The following is an 18,433-nucleotide window of genomic DNA, read 5'->3' as shown; positions in this document are numbered from 1 at the left end:
ATGGTGTGAATAGTAAAGTTATGATGCAATAGTAAAGTTATGATGTAGACAATAGATGGTGTGAATAGTAAAGTTATGATGCAATAGTAAAGTTACGATGCAGACAATAGATGATGTGAATAGGAAAAAGTTATGATGTAGACAATAGATGGTGTGAATGTGGACGATTTGGGTTCTATAATATATGAACATAGTAAGATGTAGAGCTTTTTAATAGTTTTTCCATCGTTTCAGCTTTAGCTGGAAAATACTCATGGTTTCATTGGCTGAACATCTAGAAAACTTGATATTAAGGATAGAGTAAAGCAGTAGAAGGCAAGAGAGGAATAGGGATTTTGTATGCGTGGGTGTGATGTCGTGAGGGTGGGTAGAAAGATTACCTAAGGTGGTCAGAGGGGGGTCAGGGAGAAGATGACATTTGAAGAAGCGGAAGGAAGTAAAGTGGCAAAACCCCTCATATGGGACCGGTCTTTTGAGGAGGAGAGGATTTGGCTTCCCACTTATTGACATCAGGCTTATCCATATGTCTTGCTTTGGCCTTTGAAAACTAAGTAGAGATTTTAGCGTCATTTGTTATTGCCGCAAAACTGATTTAACTGTATATAGAAGGACTTTTCAGGCAGTTAAAACAGGGAGTCCCAAGGTTCCAGGGAGATGGGAACCCTGGTGTGTGAGAGGACTGTCCAGGCTGAGCCAAATCTGAGGCTGAGCCAATGAAGAGGAGAGTAAGGGGAAGGAGAGTCAGAGAGCTGCTGAGAAGCACTTTTTTCCATTCCATCTAGGTTCCTGGGCTTCCTTTACTATGATGGTTCTATACCGAAACATGACCATATTTTCAGTTCTGGTACCTACACAGCCATTAAAATGGACTCTTATCTGGCAGTCTTATTTAATTCCCTCATTGCTATTTCACTTCTACTTGTTTATATGTTTCCCAATTTAGAATATAAGCACCAGGCCAGGCCTGGTGGGAGTGGATCATGCCTATAATCCCAGAACTCTGAGAAGCCAAGGCAAGTGGATTGCTTGAGCTCAGGAGTTTGAGACTAGCCTAAGAAAGAGGGAGATCTACCCCCATCTTTACTAAATATAGAAAAATAGCTGGGACTATTATGGTGAATGCCTATAGTCCCAGCCACTCGGAAGGCTGAAGTAGGAAGATTGCTTGAACCCAGGAATTTGAGGTTGCTAGGCTGAAGCCGTGATAGTGTAGCCTGGGCAACAGAGTGAGACTCTGTCTAAAAAAAAAATAAAAAAGAAATTAGAATATAAATACCCTAAGGACCAGAGCTATGTCTTATCCAGTAAAGCCTGGCATAGTGAATATTGCCATTCAGTTAGTATCAGTTGAGCATCCCTTAAATGAAATGCTTGAGATTAAGAAGTATTTCACATGAATCCAGTATATAAACAACTACACACCCGCATAAAAGAAAAGCACAAGCATAGTCTAGCAAGGGGGAAGGGAGATGAGGGCGAAGGAAGGAGTGAGGATGGAGAGGGCAGAGGTGAGGAGGGAGGGTTATTGGTGGGATCTCACCTAACGTGCACGAAGTGATGTTCAGCACACTCCCGGGTGAAGGGCTCAACTACAACTTGAACTTTACCTTAGAAATAAAAACAGTAACCTAAACATGTGTGTCCTCATATTAATCTGAACTAAGAATAAGAAAAAGAGTGTGAACTCTGCAGGTCAACTCACCATTTTGAAAGTTTATTTATTGTGTGATCAATCACTCAAGATCTTTGCACCACAATTTCCTCGTATGTCAAAAGGGCTAAGCGGATTTGTCTGTCTGTCTGTCTGTCTGTTTGTGTTTGCTGAGCACAGTTGTGTGCACCATAGTCCCAGCTACTCCAGGGCCAGAGGCGAGAAGCTCAGTTGAGCCAGGAGTTGAATGCCATAGTGCCCATGATTGTGCCTGTGAGTAGCCACTGCACACTGTCCTGGGCAACTAAGTGGGACCCCATCTCTAAAAATAGAAACAAATTAGCTGTAACTACTTTATAGGGATACCAGGAGGATACAATAAATTGATAGGGGAAATATTTTTATAATAGCTGCCTAACCCAAAGTAATCTTTCAATAAGTTTGCTAAAGGCAAAGAGGAAAATGGGCTCTCAGAAAAGATGGAGAAATGAGCAAGGTGGTATTTTGGAGAGTGGTCTGGTTGAAGGAGAAGGATGTTTATTTGACATAGTGGGAGTAATGAACTTAAGTGACTCTGTAGTTTTTTACTTCGGTGATTAATAAGATGAGCACCAACTATCCCAAAGGGACCAAGCGAATTCTTTCTTTTCTACACTCTGGACAAATAGATTCTGTAATACTTTGTATACATCTCTATTTCATCGATTACACAGGATGGTAATTGATTAAGTATTGTCTTTCCCTGTTAGAGGAGGAGCTCTCTGAAAACAAAATGGGTGTTTTCTTACTCTATGTCTCTGCAGCTCCTGACATACAGCCCCAGATATACATAGTCCTGTATCTGGCTTTAAAATACATGTGGACCACACTAACTCATAGTTATCTTTGATGTTCAAAGACATTTAAAATGAGGTTTATGATACTTTTGAAGTTAAAAAAAAAAAAAAGCATGAGTTCAGGCAATATATGTAGGATTGAGGAGCTGATTAATCTTATATTCTCGTGCCAGTGAGCATACCATGAATCTTTGATATTCCAAGTTTCAGAAAGGCATATCACCCACCACAGATTCGCGTATGGCAAAGGTCACTGCACAAACACCTCAGTGACTCACTTCCCCTTCTTATTGTGGAGAGCACAATGGCACACCTGCCATCCACCAAATAAGATCCAGTTTATCATTGTTTTACATAGTGATCTCTTGGTCATATAGAAATCGAATTTGTTTTAGAATTAGAAATCTAATTTTAAATTTGCTGTTCTCCTGGTCCTTTTCCAAAGATGCCTGCTGTGTTAGTGACTGTGGATGTGACTCTGAACCTAAACACTCCAAGTGGTGAAACTGTATTCATTGTGAAGACATCTGTGACAATTTGCGTGTTTTCTCTAATGCAGAACACCAGTGTTGACAGAATGCTACTCAAGCTAATAAATTAAGCCAGTGAGTTTAGAGTATTTGGATCCAAAAAACATACAACACTTTGTACATTTTCTCTAAATCCTAAGTAGAACGTAAGAGGAACTCTACAGTTTAGATTTGACAAACTCAATTTTTTTTTGGCTTTTGTCACCTTTGAATTTTTAAAAAATAATATCACATATCTATAAGGTAATTTACTTTGTTATAATAAAATTTCTTAAATAAATCTGATTTTTAATCCTTATTTTTTATTATGTGATAGAAAAGTATAAAGAATACATTTAAGAATAATTTATGCTGCTAGGTGTAGTGGCTCATGCCTGTAATCCTAGCACTCTGGGAGGCCGAGGCAGGTGGATTGCTTGAGCTCACCAGTTTGAGACCAGCCTGGGCAAAAGTGAGACCTTGTCTCTACTAAAATAGAAAAACTGAAGCAAGAGGATAGCTTGACCCCAAGAGTTAGAGGTTGCTGTGCTATGATGCCATGGCACTCTTCCCAGGATGACAGTTTGAGACTCTGTCAAAAACAATAATAATAATAATAATAATAATTTATGTACTAAATTGGAGCTCTTTCTTTTTTCAAATACAAGGGACAGTTATTTTAATTGATAGATAAGATTGTATGTATGTGTCACATACCAAATGATGTTTTAAAATATAGAATGGCTAGCCACTGTGGAATCTATATTTCAAAACATCATTTGCTCTCACCATAAAAAATGCATTACCTCACAAAGTTATGATTTTTGTGGTAAAAGCGTTTGAAATCTACTCTCTTAACACTTTCCAAGAATGCAATATATTTTCATTGACTATAGTCACCAAATTCTACAATAATGCTTGTAAATTTATTTCTCCTTTCTAGCTGACATTTTGTACCCTTTCACCAATATTGCAGCTCTAATTCAGGCTTAAAAAATTGTATATAAGAATATTTAGCATATGAATTCTACTTGGAAAGATGTTAGAAAAGTAGGTTTTATTATATAAACTTTAAAGGTATTTTTCTGTTTTACACTTTGTGCTAAGTATGCATATACTTTATAGTATTTTTAAAAACTATAGATGGGACTAATGATTCATTAAAGCTATAGAAAATATATAAATAAGAAATTGAGCTGAACTGAATTTCCTTGAAATTTCAGCTCCTGGCTCGGCGCCTGTGGCTCAAGTGGCTAAGGCGCCAGCCACGTACACCCAAGGTGGCGGGTACGAATCCAGCCCGGGCCCGCCAAACAACAATGACGGCTGCAACCAAAAAAGAGCCGAGCGTTCTGTCGGGCGCCTGTGGTCCCAGCTACTTGGGAGGCAGAGGCAGGAGACTCGCTTGAGCCCAGGAGTGGAAGGTTGCTTTGAGCTGAGATGCCACAGCACTCTACCCAGGGGGACAGCTTGAGGCTCCTGTCTCAAAAAAAAAAAAAAAAAAAAAAAAAAAGAAAAGAAAAAGAAATTTCATCTCCTAATTCATACGAGAAGCTCTTCAGGAATGAACAGATGATTGTTGCTGAAGAGGAAATTGTAATTGGATGCGTTTGTTAATGGGGTGGAGGAGCCATGCTGCTGATAGTCTGGTGTCCAAGATGGAGACTAGGTTCTGAAAGTAAAAATTCACAGAAACAAATTCATGTGCCAACCCATCTTGAAAGGAAAATAAATTCCATTATTTAACATTTGTGTTAAAAGTGGTCTTCTGTAGTGCTGAGAGGCATTTGAATTTAATTCTCTGATAGTAATAGAAATGAGAGCATTAGTTTTTCTATCTTTGGATAAAAGTTATCAATTCAAGTGATTCTTTCTAGTTTCTAATCTATATGGCCCTTATTAACATTCTGCTATTGTACATGAAGTTTCTAGATAAGAAGTGATACTGCATTTTGGTTTAAACTCTCAGCCCATACTGCTTATCTTAGAGTGTTATAGACCTTTCAGATTTGGGGAAACTGGCGCTTTCTTCCACTACTATTATGGGGTTAATTCCACTCAAATGGAAAACATTCAGATCTTTTATTTTAACAGAGCTTTTTGGGAGAATCTAATACAAAAATGATAATGCAATTAGAGATGTCCAGGTGATTACATAATTGTCCTTAATTATGACCTTTACAAGAGGATCGAGAGGAGGATGGAGTTGTAGTTGTGTAGATTGTCTGGCTTTACATGAAGCCACAGGCCATGACTTATTGGACTCTGTCATTCTTCACTTTCCACATCTGCTTTTGTTTCTTTGGCAGACTCCTCAGAGTTTTTGACTTGACATATTGATTTAATCTAGACTATTTACTAGTCTTTTTAATGTTTTATGTGCTTTTTCTCATTGTAGGAAGAACAAAGTTTTTATCTGTGAATTTTTGTATAAAAACGCCTTCACATATTTCCTTATTATTTGTAACTATTTCATATTTGTCAAATCTAATAGAAGTTAGATATATATCAAGTTCATAGTTTCAGTAGTGCTTGCAATTCCTTATGTTTAATTCCAGCCATCAGTCTCATTAACATGCTGATGACTACGTCTGGCAGACAACTGCCTAGTTAGTCAGTGGAAACTTCACTGTTCAATTGTGCACTGCTTTGAATTTTTTTGCAACATCAGAACAATACTAATCATGACTCTAATGAGCAAAATAAATAAACCATGACAAATAATGTTGGAAGGTGGATTGGGTTTGTCTTCTACTCTTTTTCATGAAATTAGGTAGGTATAGTAATGAAAATTTCACAAGCTTATTAAAAAAGTAAAGATTCAAGGACATAGAAAGTTAGAATAGAAAACACACATACACATCACAGAGAAACAGACTAGGAATAATTTGAGAAGTATTGACATCTATGGGAGTGTATTTGTTTACAGTTATTGGCATGGCTCAGAAGAATGAGTGTTTGAAAACTAGCCAGAGAATCCTTGTTCCAGTGTTTGACGCTCCTGTGATCTGCTGCGCAATATTGAATGAGTCTCAGAACCTCCCTGGCCTTCAGTTTTCTCATCTGTGAGTTGAGGGTGCTGGACGAGATGCCCTCAATTATCCCTTCAAGCTTTATTGAACACTGTAGATTAATGTGAGAGAGCCCAGCCCTGCTAGATATTAAACACATTACAACGTATCTGTAATAATTAAGGTGGTGTGGCGTTAGTACAAAAACAGAATAACAGAAAAAATAGAAGCCCAGAAATTGATTTCAATAAATGTAATACATTATTAAGACGACATTTTTCTTTTTTTTTTTAAACTAGGATATGCCAAACAGTATACTGTCTTGGAATAGCTGCCCAAGGATTTGTTCTTACTCCTTACATAAAGTTGAATGCTAGATGGACCAAAGTTTTAAACATAAACAGAAGGCAGCTGGAGAGAGAGAAAAATGGCAAAGAAACTATTTAAAAAGCATCTACAGTAAGATAGGCTTTGTAAGTATCTCAATAAATTTGGAGGCTAGAAAGGAAAACATGGATATTTCCATGTGTTACATGTAAATTGAATACTTCTGCAGAGTTAAAAAATGCCATAAACAAGTCAAAAGACAAAAGAATGGGGAAGATATTTTTATAGGATGTGGTAGAGAACTAATTTCTTTTATACAAAGAGTTTTTACAAGTTGATAGAAAAAGATGAACAGCCCAAGAGAAAATTGTCAAAGGATCTGAACGGGGTTCACAGAAAGCACAAAATAGAAATGAACATTTGATAAATTGTTTAGCCCTGCTCACATAGAGTAACACTAAGATGGCACTTTTATATAAGGTTGGCAAAAAAAATGAAATGTTAAATAGAATCTAGAGGAAAAGGTATTCTCATACACTGTTAATGATGTTTTTGGAGGGCAATTTAACAATAGTAGTCAACATCTGAAATATAAATACCTTTAGATTTATGTTCCATTTCAAGGTACTTATCATCTACTCGGCAGACTGTAGAGTGTTCTATTTGTGTTTTTAAATTTATATTTTCATTAACTTTTAAAATTTATAGCATACATTTTGAATATAACATGAGGAATTATTTATAGTGTTTGTCTCTGGGGAGTATAGGGAGATGGAATGGGATTTTTAAACTTTTTACATTTTACCATGTATTATTTTATACTTCTCACATTACTTTTTACCATGATTGGGCAAATATTAGCAGTTTTAAATTGTGTTAAAATTTAACGATAAATGGCAGTGTCCTAAAGTACCTTTTTAATAGTTGTTCTAGAAAAAGTGGTGATGATAAGGTCAAGAAATGTTCAAGTTCATCTCTGTCCTAACTTAAGAACAGTAGTTTAAAAAGCATATGGTACTATCTGTGATCTTTTAGAAGGCAATGCAAACTCATAGAACAAAAAAATGACAGCTTCTGGAGTTTGTGCAAATGGTATATTTTAGTTGCTCTTCCAACACACTGTGGGATTCCTCAGAGAACATGAGATTGATATCCTATATTCTACCATAAAGAACGCAATGCTGATATCTAGGGAGTTTTTCCCACATTTTCCACTGGATTCTATGGTTTTCTGCCTTAAATCTAAGTCTGTTATCTATCTTGAATTGATTTATGTGAGTGGTGGGAAGTAGACATCCTGTTTCATTCTTGTGCATGTGGCTATCCAATTTTCCACTTTTGAATAGGGCTTCATTTCCCCAATGTACATGATTGATTGTTGAAGATCAGTTGGTTGTGGGTGGATGGTTTCATACCTGGGTTCTCTGTTCTATTCTATGGGTCAATGTCTCTCTTATTCTTGTTCCAGAATTGTTTTTTGGTGACTATTGCCTTCTAGTAAAGTTTGAAGTCTGGTAAGGTGATACGTTCAGATTTGTTCTTTCTGCTTAAGATTGCATTAGCTGTTCACTCTCTTTTCTGGTTCTAAATGAAGTGATCCATGTAACCTAAAACATTTGTACCCCCTTAATATTTTGAAATTAAAAAAACACTCAGTGCTTTTTGTCTCATGAATTTCTTTATACACATCGTGCTTTTAGACATGTTGGTTATTTTAATACTGAAAGGATAAACAATATCATTTAAGCCTGAGCTATTCAGAAAGCAGATTTCCTATTAATATGCTTTTCCAAGTCAACATAGAAACTACTGCAGTGCTTGTAACTGTATTTTGCTTTTGTTTTGCTTGGTGATTGACAACCTGATTTACTGGCCTCTTAGTAGTAAGAATTTGTCTCCTCATACACACATCAATTAATCAAATACTATGTTTTTGAAATGGTATATTTTTTCAACAGAGGAAAATATTTTCTAGGTTTACAAAGATCCGATATCAGAAGGAAGATAAGACTGTTTGCTTTTCTTCTGTTTCTAACACCCAAGACTAAGAGCTATAGAAGGTGTAGATCTCATAGAAGTGGGTTTTAGGAACCACAGACTTAGGAAATACGTTCTGAAAATGAAAATCCAAGCTGTTAACTGATTCTTTTCTATTATCTAACATAGAATGTATCTTTTTAAGTAGTGTTCGTTATTTTTTAACAGCATATTCAGAAAGTCACAGAAACTTTACAAGGTTATTATCTTAAGTTATGGACATTACAGTCATAGGTGAAAGAATGTGAAGGTAAAATATTTCAAAATTAGAAGAAATAAGTCTAAAATTATTTATCACTGCCCTTGGCCTAAAATTAAATAAATAAAAATCTATTTTCTCAGATATAAAACTATTTTTCCAGCAGGTTGAATTCAGATCCCTGGAGATTATGTTTTTAACCCTGAACCCCTGAATTAATTCTCTAGGATTTTGCCAACTCAGAGCCTATTTTTCTCAGATTTGGTTCTTTACTCTTGGCTCTTACTGAAGTGTACTTATCCATCTCCTGTGCCTCCAGCATATACTGCTCTAACATTTTTTTTCTTTTACATTCTAACTTTTAAAAAATATATAAAATTTTCCTTCTTCATTCTCTTTCTTTTTTTACAACATATTTTACTGTAGAGTATACACTACTTTTGAAAACATGTATAAGACCACTAATTGAGAATAGGGATTAAAATTTAAGAACAAATAAAAATTAGCCATATATAACCCACCCTTTAGATAGAATCAATAGAATGATCTTTTAAGAACCTGAGTACCACTAAAGTAAAACCATCCTATTGCTTCTCCAGTGTAGAGGATACCTTTATTAGTAATTTCTGTGTGTGCCTGTGGATATGTGTGAGCTGATCCTCTGTGGAACTTTTCAGAAGACTTTAATATTCTATCATTTTTGTACTTATCTTTTTAAATAAAAACTAATCAACTCTGGATTTTTATGAAGTTGTATTTCTAGGGACCATGATGAATAATGCAGAATGAGACATAGTTCTGAATATTATTTAGTACTTTTTTTCTCAGTAATTTGTGCGTGTGTGTGTGAGAGAGAGATAGGATCTCACTCTGTTGCCCAGGCTAGAGAAAGAGAGAGGAGTGGTATCATCATAACTCACTACAACCTCAAACTCCTGGGCTTAAGTGATTCTCCTGCCTCATCCTCCCAAGTAGCTAGGGTGCACATCACCACATCTGTCTAATCTCTCTATTTTTTTTGGTATACATTGGATCTTGCTTTTGCTCAGGCTGGTCTCCAACTCCTGGCATCAAACAATCCTCTTCTTTGCCTTCCCAAATGGCTAGAATTATAGAAAAGAAACATTTTTTCTAGAATGTACTAAAAAAAATGGAAATAATCAGAACTTAATACTTACTGTGGTACTGTTTCCTCTTAATTGTTAAAATGAGGAAAAAACAGACATACTAACCATTAAAAGAGGCCAATTCAATACAACTGAACCCCTGACTAATGTAAGGAGAATAAAAAGAGAGAGTAAAGTTTGAGGTTAGAATAATTTCTTTTTATTCCGATCATATCCAAGTATACTAAAAATGTGCTTAGTTAACTAAAAACATTTATCCACAGATGAAGAACATTTGTCATATAAACCCCAAAGTAGTACTTAAAGTTATGCTAGTTAAAATAATTGGGGCAATTATTCCAGGAGTTGAAAATTAGATGATATTTAATATTTGCACTTAAGTGGAAAATATAACCAAGTAAAGAAAATGCTCATCGCCATATGTTCTGCCTCAAAACCACCTATGAGGAAAAGATAAATTTCTTTATTTTAATTGTTTAATTGACAAATGGGAATTGCATGTATTTTTGTGTACAACCTGATGTTTTGATCTATACACACGTTTGTAGAAGGGCTAAATCATGCTAATTACCACCTAACATACTTGCCATTTTCTTGTGGTGAGAACACTTAAATCTACTCTCTTAGCAATGTTCAAGTATACAATATATTTTTATTAACTTTTGTCACCATGCTAGATCTCTTGAACTTATCTCATTAACTTTTGTCACCATTCTAGATCTCTTGAACTTATCTCTCCTATGTAAACACAATTGTGTGTCCTTTGACAATGAATAATAATGTTCGGGGTTGTATCTAATATGACTTTACAAAAAGCAAATAATTTCAAATTAGGAGTAATGCCTCTTGACTCTATAATTTTACCAGTTTATTTTGGTTTTCTTTTGATCAGCAGTGTTCTTAGATACTATTAGAACAATAATCTCTCATAACACTGAATTTGGGATGGTAATGAGAGGACAGGCAATGAAGGGATTAATGACCGAACATAATTCCTTAAAACAGAGACAAACTAAAACAACTTAAAATTATGGAGCTCAATATTGACTTGGCTCTTTGTAATTTTTCAAAAATCAAAAATGTAATTGTATAAGATCAAGCCAACAAGGCAGCCTATAAACATATTAGTTTACTCTTTGAAGGAAGGCATAAAACGGTAAGAGGTAAGATGAGCCCAGCCATTAATTTCTCATTAGACCCATCTAGACCTGTGAGTACCTACATGGGAAAAGGTATAGGGAATTCAACAAGACTTCTGAAGATAACAGACAGGAAGAAAGACTGGAAAAAGAGAGCTGTAAGGAAAATGTTGAAGAAAATGTAATTGTAGAAGAGAGAGGACAATTTAATAGTGCCCTTCAGGTTTATGGGAAGCTATTCAACAGAGCTGCTGAACAGCTGTTTCTAATCTTCTTTGAAATCATAAGTTGGAAGGGATCAATATTGTAATTTAACAGATTTATATCAGGGACGAGATAAGACAACACAGAAGAAACAATTAGATTTCTAGATCGCTGAGGGATCAGTACATAAAATAATGCTGAATTGCATATTATTTGCTGGACGGTGCCTATGCCATTGTGCTCTCCATGGTGAGAATATGCTGCCCCCTCACTCTCCTCGAGAATAAATTGTCACTTAATGGAGTAACGTAAAGCTCCTCATGTTTTCATTCATCCTTTTTCCCCTTTTAATTTCATCAGCCACCACTTCCTCCTATGTGTCTTTCACTCCAAACAAACCAAACCATCACACGTTGCCTTCTGTTTCTTTGAAAATCCTGTTCCCACTTCCTAGAAGACATTCTTTACTCCACCTGCCCCCGACCCCTGCTCCTTCCTTAAGGCCCCTGTACTCACCTTCTGTGAGGTTTTCATCTTGTTCCCGTCAGCCCAGGGGAATGAAATGCCCTTCACTCCCAAACCACCAGGATCCCACCTCCAGCTGCACAGGCTTTGTTTATTACTCCTTGCAGCAAGAGATGACACTTTGTGTGGGACCCTGTGGGATATTTCAGTGGGAGAGTGGTAAGAATAACTAACCTCTTAACAGATTTGGGCTTTGGTTGGATGGTATGGGGAAAGGATCTGAACAGTGCAGGGGTTTTCTCTAAATTAGATGTTGTCAGAAAGCGGGAGAAACTCTAAGAGTGGGTATCTCAATAACAGAGAGGGCAGAGCAGAGTGAGAAGAAAGCTGGGACTGACAAAAAGCATGATGCTCCTTGTAGTTGAGAGATGAAGACTTTGTCATTTTCTTGTGTAGTACACTGAACTTGCTTTTGCCTGTGCTTAGACAAAATTATGTTGCAGTTTGGCCAGGGCCAGGTTTGAACCTGCCACCCTTGGTATATGGGGCCGGTGCCATCCTCACTGAGCCACAGGCACCACCCAACTTAGACAAGATTATGAAATGGCCTTGTTTAGTTTTATTTTATCATGATCTTAGACTGAATTTGTCGGAGGTTGATATTCTGAGGGATTTTGTACATTTACTGGGAGAATAGCAGACCTCACTGGTAAGCGCCAGGCTCACTTCCCATGGCAGGCAGTGGGGTTTTTCCTATGACAGAAGTTACACAATCCATTCTTCCAAATCTATTTTCAATACCCCTACTATTAACAAATTGCCTCTTACATCATATTCTAAGCAAATTAATGCATGGCATATTATATTCAGTAAAGATTTGATAAATTAATGAAAAGATGAGTTTTGAAACTATCTGTGACTTACGTAGTATGGTACCTCCCTTCCATTCTTCATTAGAGACTGTTAGTCATAAGACTTTAAGGAACTAAAAAATATCTCTTTAGAATAGTGAGCAGTGGTGTGGAATCTTAGGGGAAAAGGTATACTTTGAAAGCTAAGTGAGGATGAGTTTAGTATAAAGCAATTACACAGTTAGGATTTTGTCATTTGACTATCATTAGCTCACTACTCATTTAATGCACAGTGTAAAATTCAAAACAAACACAAAGAAAAAAATGCACTGTGTGAGTGTATAGCCACCATGTGTATGTGAGATGTGTATCTCATATACATTATTTCCTAATCAATCTTATTACATGGGCCCTGAAACAATCATTCTTTTTCTTCTCCCAGAGCCTATGCCAGATCCAAGTTCTGTCATGTCTTCCAATATTTTCTATTATCAGACCTACTTTTTAAAAATATGTGGAAAGTTATTTCATGAAGACAGAAAGTAGAATTATGGTTACCAGATGCAGGGAAGGGGGAATAAGGTGAAATGGTTAACGGGTACAAAAATATAATCAAACAATTAGAAAGAACAATATTTGACAGCAAAGTGACCATAATCGACAACAAGTTAGCCTGTTAGGGTGTACTCTTAAATAGTAAATTGACTGTAATTGGAATGTATCTGACACAAAAAAATGTAAAATGCCTGAGATGATGAGTACTCCAATTACTATGATTTGATTCACATTATCTGCCTATATCAAAGCATCACATGTCCCCATATTACAGATAGACAGATATTATGTATCTATAGTTATTAAAAGATATATAGATACTATGTATACATGGAAATTAAAAATTTTAAAAATTATTAAAAAGTGCATTGAGAGAGGAAACTCTTCTCTCCCATTAGACTTTGTTTTAAAAATTAATTCTATTAGTAGCACCTTAAAAGAAAATGGTGAGCGTTACTTTGATGAGTTCTTATCAGAGGGATAAAGTTTGAATTTCAAGGATAAGACTTGTGCCCGTGTAGGATTCCAAAGTTCTTATCCTAAGCAGGTTAATCCTCTCAAAATTTAAGAGAGACTCGAAATAGTCACTAGCTATTCTTTTTTTTTTTTGGGGGGGGGGGACAGAGTCTTACTATCTCACCCTCTGTAGAGCACTGTGACCTCACAGCTCACAGCAACCTCAAACTTAGCAGCTTAACCCTCCCAAGTAGCTGAGACTACAGGTGCCCACCACAGCGCCTGGCTATTTTACTGTTGCAGTTGTCATTGTTGTATAGTCTGGGCTGGGCTCAGTGCATGTGGCTGGCACTGTAAGTGCTATGTTAAGGGTGCTGAGCCAAGCACTAGCTATTCTTAATGATGAGAGATGTTTTGTAAGTAGAGACTCCAGCTACTAACAACTAGGAGTGAGTCCTTTTGACTAAAAATAATCTCAAGACAAAATGGGGCACTGAGATGAAACAAAGGCTTTGATGAAATTTTTTTTTATTATTTATTTTATATATATATATATATATTTTTTTTTTTTTTTTTTTTGCTTTCATCAAACTGGTCAACATAGCCTTCATGGCATTTTCTTAGTTATTGTGTTAAGACATTTATATTCTACACCTACTAAATTTCACATGTACCCTTGTAAGATGAACTGTAGGTGTGGTCCCACCAACTACTCTCCCTCCACCCATCCTCCCCCTTCCCCTCCCCACCTTCTCCCGTTTCCCCTTCTTCTTGGGCTATAATTGGGTTATAACTTTCATAAGAACGCTATAAATTGGTTTCATAGTATGACTGAGTACATTGGATACCTTTTCTTTCATTCTTGAGATATTTTGCTAAGAAGAATATGTTCCAGCTCCATCCATGTAAACATGTAAGAGGTAAAGTCTCCATCTTTCTTTAGGGCTGCATAATATTCCACAGTGTACATATACCACAATTTATTGATCCATTCATGGATCAATGGGCACTTGGGCTTCTTCCATGAAGCAATTATGAATTGGGCTGCAATAAACATTCTAGTACTTATATCTTTGTTGTAATATGACTTTTGGTCTTCCAGATATATACCTAGTAGAGGAATTGTAGGATAGAATGACAAGTCTATTTTTAGTTCTCTAAGTGATCTCCAAACATCTTTCCAAGAGGAATTGTATTAGTTTGCATTCCCACCAGCAATGTAGAAGTGTTCCCTTTTCTCTATTTTCACACCAACATCTCTGGTTTTGGGATTTTGTGATGTGGGCTAATCTTACTGGAGTTCTATAGATGATATCTCAAAGTAGCATTGATTTGCATTTCTCTGATGATTAAGGATGATGAGCATTTTTTTCATGTGTCTGTAGGCCATGTGCCTATCTTCTTCAGAGAAGTTTCTCTTCAAGTCTCTTGCCCACCTTGAGATGGAATCACTTGTTCTTTTCTTCCTAATATGTTTGAGTTCTCTGTGGATTCTAGTTATTAAACCTTTATGGGAAACATAACCTGCAAAATATCTTCTCCCATTCTGAGTGCTGTCTGCTTGCTTTACATACTGTGTTCTTGGCTGTGCAGAAGCTTTTTAGTTAGATCAGGTCCCAGTAGTGTATTTTTGACGTTGCTTCAATTGCCCATGGGGTCCTCTTCATAAAATATTCGGCTAGGCCGATTTCTTCAAGAGTTTTCCTGCACTTTCTTCTAGTATTTTTATAGTTTCATGTCTTAAATTTAAATCTTTAATCCAGTGAGAGTCTATCTTAGTTAATGGTGAGAGTGTGGGTCCAGTATCAGTCTTGTAAGGATCACCAGCCAGTTCACCTAGCACCATTTGTTAAATAGGGAATCTTCTCCCCATTGAATGTTTTTAATTGGCTTGTCAAAGATCAAATAACGGTAAGTAGCTGGGTTCATCTCTTGATTCTCTATTCTGTTCCCTACTTCTACCTCTCTGTTTTTGTGCCAGTACCATGCTATTTTGATCACTATCGATTTATAATATAGTCTGAGTTCTGGTAGTGTAATTCCTCCTGCTTTGTTTTTATTTCTGCGTAATGTCTTACTTATTCGAGGTTTTTTCTGATTCCATATAAAATGAAGTAGAAATATTTTATCCAAAGGATAAGATTTATTCTTCCTTTCAATTTTTTTGTATGTGTTCCCTGCCATGATATTAGTTTATAATCATGGGTTTCATTAAGAAACACAGAGGGTTGAATGAAAAGGTCCCAGGAAGGACAGAAGAAGGCCTTGGAGCCAAGGGAGGAAACAGGCAGACATGGGAGGTGCACATTCTGATAGAAGGGAAAGTGGAAAGGCACAGAGAGAGATGGATTTATGAAGGCAAAAGAAAATAATCCTGGAAATAAATGGATGTAAGAATAACACTAGCAAGAAGATAAGGATAAAGCCCAAGAGATGAGATATGGATTTTTAAGGGAAATGAAAGAAAATAGGACTTTAAAAATAAGAAAATAAAATTTGAGTATACTAAGCCAATTTATTCTTATTAATAGGATCTAATGGAATGCCTAGATGTGTAACTCTTTGTATAAAATACTGATGAGGTATTTCAAGAAAATCTATTGGCATAAATATACCTGGAAATCCAAGCACATTAGTCTGATAATCGAATTATGCTGCTGGCATTAGATTTCTAGATCATACATGAGTTTCAGGTTTAGCCAGAAATTTTTCTGCTCCATAATCTCCTCCAGAAGTCTATCCTAAGAAAATAGTTAGAGATGTAAACAGAGATGTATGTATGAAGATATTTAATATAAATAATTGTGAAAAAATAAAAAAGACAAAAATCCAATAGCATAAATGCTTAAATACAATATAACCTATTCAAAGATGGCTTATGATCCAAGCAACCAAATATGTTTGTAAAAAATATTTGGTGTTATGGTACAATGCTCATTTCAATGAAGAAAGTAGGATAAACTCATAGAAGGTGGGGAAGTCTACCTGTGAGTTAAAATGTGTGTACGGGCAGGAAATGACTGGGGGCAGTGAGAGGGAGTTAGGACAGAAACAAGAGAGGTGGGTCCAAATGCCCAGGGTGTTTTTCTGCATAGAGGGTTATAGATTATTTCTACATTTTTTTCTGTATATGTGAATGTTGTAAGTATGAATGTTCTATCTTGAACATATGCAGCTTTTCTACCAGGCAGTATTTTAAGTGTCTTTTTAAAGACCTATTTTATGTGTTACTATTAATGCCAAGTCTATAATTCTTATCTACTTTGTAATGTTACTTAAAGGTATAAACTGAAAGTTGTTTATTCAGGTTCTAAGTGCATTTCGCATGTATGGTTATAATAAAACTGTCATTGCTCTTAGTATGTTAACAAGAAGTCTTGAGTGTTTGTTTTTTTCTTATGCTATTAAAAAAATCAATGATATTAAAATGGCTGGTGAACAAATCAGATAAAAGACAAGACACCACAGAATTTTACTGCTGGAATAGACCTAGAGTCCATCTAGTTCAATATTTTTATTTTCTAGACTTGGGACATGAGGTCCAAAGATATTATTCAATGTCTTGCCCGAGGTTATGTGGCTCTTTGGCAAACCTGAGATTGCTGGACAAGTTTCTTGGCTCCAGATCTTGTTGATCCCCAGCCAGTTTCATCTGCCCACCCCAAGAAAATGTCAATATCCAGTGAAAGCAGGGTTTACAGAAGAGAAAGTGGTTAGTCCACACAGTGCTAATGGGCGAGACAGGAGAAGTTTGTCAAATCTGACTTTCTGAGAATTGGGGAGACAGGGTTTATAAAGTCACTTTGGTGGGCACTGGCATAGACAATCAGGGTGTGCTAATTGGCTGGTTTCAGAGTGGAACCATCAGTCCTTTGGTAGGAACTGCTGTCTAGGTGAGTCAGTTACTAGAATGGAGGACCTTGAGTAGAGGGTCCAAGACCAGTTGAATCAGTCCCTTTCTTTGGTTGAGTCCATTACTGGAATACAGGACCTGGAAGATATTCCCAAAACTGCTCAAGGTTAAAGAAGCAAACAGAAGAAAGAGAGATTATCATCAAGAAAATGAGGGGACAGTGGCCAATTGTTATCATTATTTTAGCTAAGCCTGCTCCTTTGCAGAGGCCTGGGGACCCTTACTCTTTTTCTTGCCTTGCACCCCTTCATCAATTTGTAAAGGTGGTTTCAACATGAGGTTCTGTGCTGCTTCCCGTCTCCAAGCCATATTTGATTATACTTGAGCCATTTTTCATAAAACTAGCCCTACACACAATTGTCAAGTAAAGATTATTTAACCCTCATTAAAGAGAAAAGCCCCAAACTCTATAAAAATTGAAAGAGATTTAATCTGAGTTGAATGTGTGTGACTGGTCTGAAACCCATGGCCTGAAGTAATCCTGATAAAAAGTGCCTTCCATAGCTGGGTTACAGTGTTATACATTCATGGACAGAAGTATTACATAAAAGATCCTAGGTCAGTGCATGGAGGACCTACGTTGGTTTGGCCTCAACAGGTTGCAGATGGGGACTTCATAGGTTACAGCTGAGTTTAATGGTGCTGTAATTTGTAATTGGTTAAAGAAATTAAGCTGACTCTCTTGGAATGTTTTAACTTAAGGAAGCCCAAGTTAATCAGATACAAGCCTCTTGACATTTACTGAAACTCAAGTTATCTACTATATAAATCAATGGCCTGCAGCTGTGGTTTTACTTGCTTTGTATAGCCTTAGGCCTATTAATGATTTAGCAACTCATTATTACAAAAGAAATCTTCAGACAGGAGGACAAGATGTGTCTGACCTTCCTTCTTATGGCCACCAACTCAGCTTTCAGGTTTTCTGGTATAACCGGAGTCTCTCTCCCTCTCTGCTGGGTCTTTGGTCTCTGAGAGTCAAAGAATGAATCTACAATCACCATGAGTAAGTGATAGAACATTATTTATTGATAGATAAAAAGAAAAATAAATCCTCCAGCGCAGCAGAGGGGGATCCTGAGTGTGTAGCCCATATAAATCCTCCAGCGCAGCACAGGGGGATCCTGAGTGGCTAGCCCATATAAATCCTCCAGCA

The 18,433-nt window shown here is 36.5% G+C and overlaps 1 protein-coding gene across 1 annotated transcript in view; it reads left to right on the top strand.

The window, feature by feature from the left end:
• The window catches only part of MAGI2 (membrane associated guanylate kinase, WW and PDZ domain containing 2), a 1,396,484-nt gene that overhangs the window by 200,370 nt on the left and 1,177,681 nt on the right, over window positions 1-18,433 (top strand). The window lies entirely within an intron of this gene.

Source organism: Otolemur garnettii, unplaced genomic scaffold (assembly GCF_000181295.1).
Source record: "Otolemur garnettii isolate 467f Iridium unplaced genomic scaffold, OtoGar3 scaffold00005, whole genome shotgun sequence".
Lineage (NCBI taxonomy): Eukaryota > Metazoa > Chordata > Mammalia > Primates > Galagidae > Otolemur > Otolemur garnettii.
This window is presented reverse-complemented; position numbering and strand designations above follow the sequence as displayed.